General features: G+C 50.5%; 1 protein-coding gene across 1 annotated transcript in view; it reads right to left on the bottom strand.

Moving 5' to 3' along the window:
- Positions 1-2,357: 2,357 nt before the first annotated feature.
- LOC137348455 (zinc finger protein 721-like) overlaps positions 2,358-10,152 on the bottom strand; it is a 94,538-nt gene continuing 86,743 nt past the window's right edge. The window contains exon 15 of the mRNA XM_068013761.1: positions 2,358-2,930. The gene's annotated coding sequence lies outside the window, so the exon portion shown is untranslated. The remainder of the gene's footprint in view (positions 2,931-10,152) is intronic.

Below are 10,152 nucleotides of genomic sequence, written 5' to 3'. Positions count from 1 at the left end.
GGAAGGTGCTGTCGAAGGAGCCTTGGTGAGTTGCTGCAGTGCATCTTGTAGATAGTACACACTGCTGCCACTGTGCATCGGTGGTAGAGGGAGTGGATGTTGAAGGTGGTGGGTGGGATTCCAATCAAGCGGGCTGCTTTGTCCTAGATGGTGTTGAGCTACTTGAGTGTTGTTGGAGCTGCATCCATCCAGGCAATTGGAGAGTATTCCATCATACTCCTGACTTGTGCCTTGTAGATGGTGGACAGGTATTGGGGAGTCAGGAAGTGAGTTACTCACTACAGAATTCCCAGACTCTGACCTGCTCTTTTAGCCACAGATCTATGTGGTTGCTCCAGTTCAGTTTCTGGTCAATGGTGACCCCAAGGTTGTTGATAGTGGGGGATTCAGCTATGGTAATGCCATTGAACATCAAGAGGAGATGGTTAGATTCTCTCTTGCTTGTGATGGTCATTGCCTGGCACTTAAGTGGCATGAATGTTACTTCCCACTTATCAGCCCAAGCCTGCATGTTGTCCAGGTCTTGCTGAACCTGGACACGGGCTGCTTTAGTATCTGAGGAGTTGCAAATGGTGTTGAACATTGTGCAAACATCAGCGAACATCCCCACTTCTGACCTCATGATGGGGAGGTCATTGATGAAGCAGCTGAAGATGCTTGGTACTAGGACACTACCCTGAGGGACTCCTGCAGTGATGTCCTGGGACTTAGGTGATTGACCTCCAACAACCACAACCATCTTCCTTTGTGCTAGGTATGACTCCAACCAGTGGAGAGTTTTCCCCTGATTCCCACTGACTGCAGTTTTGCTCGGGCTCCTTGATGCCATACTTGGTCAAATGCTGCCTTGATGTCAAGAGCGGTCACTCTCAATTCACCTCTGGAGTTGAGCTCTTTTGACCATGTTTAGACCAAAGCTGTAATCAGGAGCTGAGCGGCTGTGACAGAACCCAAACTAAGCGTAAGTGAGCAGGTTATTCCGAAGCAAGTTCCACTTGATAGCACTGTCGACAACCCCTTCCATCACTGGGCTGATGATCGAGAGTAGACTGATGGGGCGATAATTGGCCAGGTTGCATTAGTCCTGTTTTTTGTGCACAGAACATACTTAGGCAATTTTCCACATTGCTGCGTAGATGACAGTATTGTAGCTGAACTGAAACAGCTTGGCTAGGGGTGCGGCTAGTTCTGGAGCACAAGTCTTCTGTACAGTTGCTGGAAGATTGGCAGGGCCCATAGCCTTTGCAGTATCCAGTGTCTTCAGCTGTTTTTTGATATCAAATGGAATGAATTGGATTGTCTGAAGACTGGCATCTATGATGCTGGAGACCTCAGGAGGAGGCCGAAATGGATCATCCACTCGGTACTTCAGGCTGAAGATGCGCAGTTACAGCATGTGCCACGAACACGTCACAGTCTGCGACTGTAGCAGCTGCCAGGACTAAAGATGGCGCTGCTCAAAAAATCACAGAGATGAAACCTAACAAACACGTGGCAGAATACAATGGCCGGAGTGAGAGAGTGGAGCGGGCTGGGGAGAGCAGCGCGGGGAGACCAGCGGTAGCGGTGCCAGGGGGGGGGAGAAAGGGGGAGACCAGCGGTAACGTTGCCGGGGCGGGGGAGAAAGGGGGAGACCGGCGGTAGCGGTGCCGGTGGGTGCGAGAAAGGGGGAGACCAGCGGTAGCGGTGCCGGGGGGGTGGGGGGAGGGAGAGGGGGGGGGGGAGAGGGAGGGGGGTGGGGGGGGAGAGGGAGGGGGCGGAGAAAGAGGGAGAGGGAGGGGAGAAAGAGGGAGAGGGAGGGGAGAGGGAGGGGGGAGAAAGAGGGAGGGGGGAGAAAGAGGGAGAGGGTGGGGGGGGGAGAAGGGGAGAGAGTGGGGGGGGGAGAAGGGGTGAGAGTGGGGGGGGGAGCAGCGGAACAGAAGAGGAGTGCCTTTTTCTGTGCATGAGCTATAAACACAACAGCAAAAGACTTACTGGCCAGTCCCTGGACCCGGTGACACCAAGGTCTTCGCACCCTCGCTCCCCACGGCTCTCTACGGCCTCTCGCTTCCGGCCCTCTCCATTCAGCCGTTCCCTCCAGCTGCGGATGCCCAATCCAGTTGCTTTCTCCCCTACCCAGTTGGTTTCTCTACTTCTCCACAGTACTTCAGGCATTGCAACTGTCTGGTCCCTGCATTTTGCATGCTCCCTCTCCCCACCCCTCCCCCTCTTCACCCATCCCCCCTTCACCCCCCTACCTCCACCCCTCCACCATAGTTGAATATCTGAAGTGCAGTTGCAAAGTCGGGGAAATAGCATGCAAAACAAGACCTCAACAATTCTGGGTTTAATTATTGAAAAGTTTTATTAAGTTCATTAAGTATCCGAGGAACTGCTGTGCATGGATACATGAGTGTTGTGTCCAGCATTCCCGTTAGACAGACAGGCCGAGTCTCTGCTATGCACAGCAAAAGAGATTGTTCCTGGAGAGCCTTGTGGTGAATGAATGCTTGGCTCTCTATTCCACTACTGTAATGTCCATGTGTGGAAGGCAAAGTCACAAGAGTCTGAGCTCAGTCTATTCTTGGTGAATGTTCCCCAAGCGCATCCCAATGTGCATTCCCAATTCATCCATAAATGCAATGTTCCTTTCCACATCGTGATGAGCTCCGCAGCATGATCCAGTTGCCTTCGTTGCTTGAATGCTGACCGTAAGTCTCGAGGATTGTTTTCTCGACGGCATGTTTTACATGAAAAGAAGAAAAGCAAATCAGAGTCAGAGCTTCCCTCCCTCCAATGAAATTACTGTTGCGCATGCTTTATGCTCTGCAGTATAGGCCAATGAATCACTTAGTACCCACCTCAGCTGTAGGAGTCAGGATGATGTAACTGCCCCTATCTCGTGATGGTTCAATGCTGTTCTCAGGGAAAACATGAATGATGTGAGGGTGCTGGAAAAAGAAGCACATTTCTTTTGGACTATAAACATAAAGCAGGCCATTTAGCCCAGCTGTTCCCTGCTAGTGGTTATGCTACTCGTGCGTCTTCCCATCCATTCCCATTTAATCCTGCCTACTACTATCAGCATCATCTTCCATTTCTTTCACTCTTATCTACCTTTGCCTTAAAGCAACACTGAGGATGGAGAATGGTGTGGCTGCACTCCCACCTCACCAGTTGTGTACGCAGCAAGAGCATTCACATTTGTGCTACCACTGGACACGGCATGCTTGTTTCTTTCAGTGCTCAGTCTCTTCTTGCTGAATGTTCCCCAAGTGCTTGACCCCTTTGGACGCCTTCTCTGCTTGACAGGCAGCAGCTGGCAATTGCGGAGTCTCACAAGGCTCTGCATGGTTGTTTCAAGGGCGGATGGGGAAACATGTGGCTGTGTGTCCACGTGCACTGCTTGGATGGGTGCAGGAACAGGTGACTGTGTAACTGAACAGCAAGGAGAGGGTACCGCAGGTGGGGGAAGTGGAGCTTTGAACAGGAAAGCGTATGTATGGTCCATCAGATCATTAGGCCAGGGGGTGAAACGCTCAGGAGCCATGGATTGTGGCACGCGACTGATGTCCAGCGCGTGGACACCTCCATCCGAAGCTGCTTCCGGGCAATTGTTGGGCAAATTAATTAGCTCCATCTCATCAGCCAGTCCTTGTGTTTATGGCGCATGCACAGAAAAAGGCACTCCCCTTCCGCTCCGCTGCTCCCCCCCAACCTCCCTTCCCCCCCCATCCCTCCCTTCCCCCCGTCCCCCCTTTCCCCCCCTCCCCTCCCTCCCTCCCTTCCCTCCTTCCTTCTTCCCCCCCTTCTCTCCTCCCTTCCCCCCTTCTCTCCTCTCTTCCCTCCCCCCCTCCCTTCCCTTCCCTCCCCTCCCTTCCCTTCCCTCCCCTCCCTTCCCTTCCCTCCCTTGAAATGTATTTTCAGAGCAACTTACCTTGGAACAATCTCCTCTGTCTAATAAAAATGAAGCAAATGTCCAAAATGACTAAATAATTGAGATAAAATACCCGACGAAACTTCTCCTCCTTCCATTTTCAAAAACTCGCGCCGAAGCTTTCGGAAGATTGACGCACATGCGCACACGGTCTCGGGCCCTCTGCGCATGCGCTGCGGTCCGGATTCCCAGGACCAGTTTGCGCATGCGCAAAGGCCAACCTGGCGTGTTCCCCGAGGAAGATGACGTTACGCGATGATGTCACCTGCGCATGCGCAAACTGGTCCTGGCAATCAAGACCGCAGCGCATGCGCAGAGGGCCCGAGACCGTGTGCGCATGTGCGCACCGCAGCGCATCCTGATGACGTAGCGTTGTCATCAATCACTTTGTTTTTAAAGTGATGATTACAGACTTGAACACAAGAGGGACATTACTGGAGGAGAAGTAACCATGTATAATGGTAGTTAACATACAGAGCAGGAAGGAAGGTTGGGTTGTCAACAGTTTAATGAGAATAGGGGCACGGGAGCAGAAAGTGGGTCTCATCGACAAGATGAGCTCAGAAATGGCATGAGGAAAAATAGGAGATGAACCAGAGATAGAGAGAAGTTCAAAGTTACCTTTGTGTGTCTGTATCACTGTACTCATTCAGACCTTTATCTCCCTCTGCTGGTGTCTCTCTGTTCTTCTTCTTCTTCTTTGGCCTCCTTGTCTCGAGAGAAAATGGGTAAGCACCTGGAGGTGGTCAGTAGTTTGTGAAGCAGCGCCTGGAGTGGCTATAAAGGCCAATTCTAGAGTGACAGGCTCTTCCACAGGTGCTACAGATAATATTGGTTGTCGGGGCTGTTACACAGTTGGCTCTCCCCTTACGCTTCTGTCTTTTTTCCTGCCAACTGCTAAGTCTCTTCGACTCGCCACACTTTAGCCCCACCTTTATGGCTGCCCGCCAGCTCTGGCGATCGCTGGCAACTGACTCACACGACTTGCAATCAATGTCACAGGACTTCATGTCGCGTTTGCAGACATCTTTAAAGTGGAGACATGGACGGCTGGTGGGTTTGATACCAGTGACGAGTTCGCTGTACAATTTGTCCTTGGAGATCCTGCCATCTTCCATGTGGCTCAAATGGCCAAGCCATCTCAAGCGCCGCTGGCTCAGTAGGGTGTATATGCTGGGGATGTTGGCCGCCTCGAGGACTTCTGTGTTGGAGATACGGTCCTGCCACTTGATGCCAAGGCTTCTCCGGAGGCAGCGAAGATGGAATGAATTGAGACGTCGCTTTTGGCTGACATACGTTGTCCAGGCCTCGTTGCCGTCGAGCAAGGTACTGAGGACACAGGCTTGATACACTCGGACATTTGTGTTCCGTGTCAATGCACCATTTTCCCACACTCTCTTGGCCAGTCTGGACATCGCAGTGGAAGCCTTTCCCATGCATCGAGAGACAAGTTACTGGTGATAGTTGAGCCTAGGTCAGTGAACTCTTGAACCACTTCCAGAGCGTGGTCGCCAATATTGATGGATGGAGCATTTCTGACGTCCTGTTCCATGATGTTCGTTTTCTTGAGGCTGATGGTTAGGCCAAATTCGTTGCAGGCAGCCGCAAACCTGTCGATGAGACTCTGCAGACACTCTTCAGTGTGAGATGTTAAAGCAGCATCGTCGGCAAAGAGGAGTTCCCTGATGAGGATTTTCCGTACTTTGGTCTTCGCTCTTAGACGGGCAAGGTTGAACAACCTGCTACCTGATCCTGTGTGGAGGAAAATTCCTTCTTCTGAAGACTTGAACGCATGTGAGAGCAGCAGGGAGAAGATCCCAAAAAGTGTAGGTGTGAGAACACAGCCCTGTTTCACACCACTCAGGATAGGAAAGGGGTCTGATGAGGCGCCGCTATGCTGAATTGTGCCTTTCATATTGTCATGGAATAAGGTGATGATACTTAGCTTTGGGGGACATCCGATCTTTGCTGGTATTCTGAAGAGACCACGTATGCTGACGAGGTCAAAGGCTTTGGTGAGATCAATGAAAGCAATGTAGAGGGGCATCTGTTGTTCACGGCATTTCTCCTGTAGCTGGCGAAGGGAGAACAGCATGTCAATGGGGAATCTCTCTGCTCGAAAGCCACACTGTGCCTCAGTGTCGACACGCTCAGCCAGCTTCTGGAGCCTGTTTGAAGTGACTCCAGCGAAGACTTTCCCCACTATGCTGAGCAGGGAGATTCCACGGTAGTTGTTGCAGTCACCGCGGTCACCCTTGTTTTTATAGAGGGTGATGATATTGGCATCGCGCATGTCCTGTGGTACTGCTCCCTTGTCCCAGCACAGGCAAAGCAGTTCGTACAGTGCTGAAAGTATAGCAGGCTTGGCACTTGACACTGATTATTTGAGGGGTAATGCCGTCCTTCCTGGGGCTTTTCCACTGGCTAGAGAATCAATGGCATTATTGAGTTCCGATTTTGTTGTCTTTACGTCCAGCTCATCAATGACTGGGAGAGATTGGGCTGCATTGAGGGCGGTCTCAGTGACAACATTTTCCCTGGAGTACAGTTATAGGTAGTGCTCCACCCAGCGGTCCATTTGCTTGCGTTGGTCAGTGATTGTGTCCCCTGATTTAGATTTGAGGGGGGCGATCTTCTTGATGGTTGGCCCAAAAGCTCTCTTAATGCCATCATACATTCCTCTGATGTTTCCGGTGTCAGAGGCCAGCTGAATATGAATGCATAGGTGTTGCCAGTAGTCATTTGCGCAGCGCCTGGCTGTTCTTTGTGCAGCGCTTCTGGCTGCTTTAAGTGCTACGGATGTTAACTCGCTGGGGGCTTTCTTGTAGTTCAATGAGCTTCGCGGCTATGACAGGTTCCAGCTTTTCAAAGTGAGCTTGAAACCAGTCTGCATTCTGCTTCTCACGTTTGCCATAGGTGGTCATTGCTGAGTCGTAGATGGCGTCTCTGATGTGGGCCCACTTGGTCTCTGCATCCCCTGTAGGAGTGTTTTGAAGGGGTTTTTCAAGTGAATTTAGAAACTTAAGTAACAGCTGTGGATGAGAAATTCTGCTAGTGTTGATGCGCAGGCGGCCCTTCTGCTTGGAGTGATGCAGCTTCTTTGGTTTGAGTCAAACCTTGCTGCACACCACGGAGTGGTCAGTGTCGCAGTCCACACTGTGGAAGCTGCGTGTGATTTGAACGCTGTTTAAAGAGGCTCGCCTTGTGACGATGAGGTCCAGCTGGTGCCAATGACGTGATCTTGGGTGCCTCCAAGAAACCTGGTGACAGGGTTTAGTGTGAAAGAACGAGTTGGTGATGGAGAGGTTATGATAGGTACACAACTCAAGCAGTCTTTGTCCATTCTCATTCATCCTTCCAATGCCATAGCGCCCAAGGCAAGAGGGCCATGAGTCATGGTCGGCTCCAAACCTGGCATTAAAGTCCCCCGGCAGGAACAGGTGTTCGGTATTGGGGATGCTACTCATGATATTATGGAGTTCCTCGTAGAACTGGTCTTTAGCTTCAGGTGGGGAGCAGAGTATTGGGGCATAGATGCTGAGTAGGTGTACTGGACCAGAGGCGGTGAACAGTCAGATGGACAGTATGCGTTCTGAGCCATCTGACGGTGGCTCAATCATGCTGAGCAAAGAGTTTCTGATGGCGAAGCCCACTCCATGCTGTCTTGATTCTTCAGGATCCCTACCCTGCCAGAAGAAGGTGGAGTCTTGCTCTCTTAGAGATCCGCTCGCAGGGAGGCGTGTCTCCTGAAGTGCTGCAATGTCCACATTGAGTCTACTGAGCTCGTTGTTAATGATGGTGGTCTTCCAAGAATCGTTGATTTGTGTAAGGTCTTCCAACAGGCCAGGACACATAGTTCTGACGTTCCAGCTTGCCAAACGAAGGGCTGGTACCTTCTTTCCTTTTTTTGACGTACTGTTTGGTGCAATGTTACAGTCCACTTGTCGGGCAATGACCCTGAGCTCCAAGCACCCATTGAAGCAGGTGGACTGTGGCGGAACAGAACCTTACTGACCGGGGGCTGCCCGGTTTGAGGCGGGCAGTAGCTGTCCAGTGAGATGCGATGACCTCTCCCACTGATAAAGGCAACCTGTGGTGCCCAATCTCTACGCTAATTGAGCTGGACTTAGAACACGTAACTGCTGCCTTCCATGTTGTTTTGGTCGCTGTGAGGCGACTATGGAGTGACCTCTTCATGGCGCATGCCTGGGCGGATGTATGGAGGTTGTGAGTTGCCCAATCGTCAAAACCCCCCTCTCGGCTTTCCTGGTGGGGTCCAAAGGAGTGCAGAGCACAACGTTTGGCACCTGTATGGCTGCAGGAACTGCCGGAAACATGTCTCTCTGTATTACTGTGCTAAGTCACATCTTTATCTCTCTCCCTCTGTTGGTGTCTTTCGATATTACTGTGCTCAGTCTCATCTTCACCTATCTCCATCAGTTGGTGTCTCTCTGTATCACTCACTGTGCTCAGTCTCACCTTTATCTCTCTCCCTCTTTTGGTATCTCTCTGAATCACTGTACTCGATCAAATATTTATCTATCTCCCTGTCGGTGTCTCTCTGTATCACTTGTACTCAGCCTCAGCTTTACTTCCCTCTACTGGTTTCCCTCTGTCAGTACAAAAGACAAGGCTGAAGCATTTGGAAACATCTTCAGCCAGAAGTACCAAGTGGATGATCCAACGCAGTCGCCTCCTGTGGTCCCCAGCATCACAGATACCAGTCTTTAGCTGAATCAATTCACTACACATGAAATCAAGAAATGGCTGAAGGCACTGAATACAGCGACGTCTATGGGCCAGACAACATCCCAACTGAAGGCTTATTCCCCAGAACTAGCTGCACCCCTAGCCAACCAGCTACAGTACAACAATGATACTAGCACTTAGCTGATAATATGAAGAATTGCCCAGAAAAAGCAGGACAAATCCAATCAGGCCAATTACAGTCTCCTCTCAATTATCAGCAAAGTGATGGAAGTTGTCATGGACAGTGTTATCAATGATACTTACTCAGCAATAACCTGCTCACTAACGCTCAGCTTGGTTTCCACCGGGACCACTCAGCTCCAGACTTTATTACAGCTTGGTCCAAACAGGGACCAAAAGTCTGAATTCCAGACATGAGGGGAGTGACTGCCTTTCAAAGCAGCACTTGGCCAAGTGTGGCATCAGGGAGCACAAGCAAAATTGAATTCAATGGAAATAAGGGGGAAAACTTTTTAATGGCTGCAGTCACACCTGGAAAATGGTTGTGGTTGTCAGAGGTAAAACATCTCAGCCCTGGAACAATGCTGCAGGAGTTCCTCAGGGCAGTGTCCTCAGCCCAACTGTCTTCAGTTGCTTTATCAGTGGCCTCTCCTCCATCATAAGATCAGAAATGGGGATGTTCACTGATGATTGCAGTGCTCAGTTCCATTCGCACTCCACAGATAATGAAGCACTCCATGCCGGCATAGAGTAAGGCCTGAAGGACATTCATGCTTGCCCTGATAAGTTGCAAGTAACATTCATGCCACAAAAGTGCCAGGAAATGACCATTTTCAACAAGAGAGAATCTATCTCTCCTTGACATTCACTCTCATTGCGATCACTGAATCCCCCAGAATTAAAATCCTGGGGGCTAGCATTGAGCAGAAACTTAATTGGACCAGACATATAAATACTGTGGTTATAAGAGCAGGTCAGAGGCAGGTAATTTTGCTGCGAGTAACTCACTCCTGACTCCCAAAAGCCTATCCACCATCTAATAGTGCAAATCAAGAATCTGATAAAATGCTCCTCAGCTGCCTGGATGAGTGCCGCTCCAGCAACACCCAAGTGGCTCGACACCATCCAGGACAAAGCAGCCCATTTGAATGGAATCCCATATGCTGCCTTAAACATTCACTCCCTCCACGACCAGCACACAGTGGTGTAGTGTGTACCATCTACAAGATGCACTGAAGCAACTCGGCAAAGCTTCTTCGACAGCACCTTCCAAACCCTGTGACCTCTACCACTTAGAAGAACAAGGGCAGCAAATGCATGGAAACACCAACACATGCAAGTTCCTCTCCAAGGCACTCACTATCTTGACTTGGAAAAATATCGCTGTTCCTTCACTGTTGCTGGGTCAAAATCGTGGAACTCCCTACCTAACACCACAGTGCATGCACCTTCACCACATGGACTGCAGCTTCTCAGTCTTTTGCCTAAGATCAAGTGTGGAACCCATTTGGTCCATGCTGCAAGTC

Source organism: Heterodontus francisci, chromosome 34 (assembly GCF_036365525.1).
Source record: "Heterodontus francisci isolate sHetFra1 chromosome 34, sHetFra1.hap1, whole genome shotgun sequence".
NCBI classification, from domain to species: Eukaryota; Metazoa; Chordata; class Chondrichthyes; order Heterodontiformes; family Heterodontidae; genus Heterodontus; species Heterodontus francisci.
This window is presented reverse-complemented; position numbering and strand designations above follow the sequence as displayed.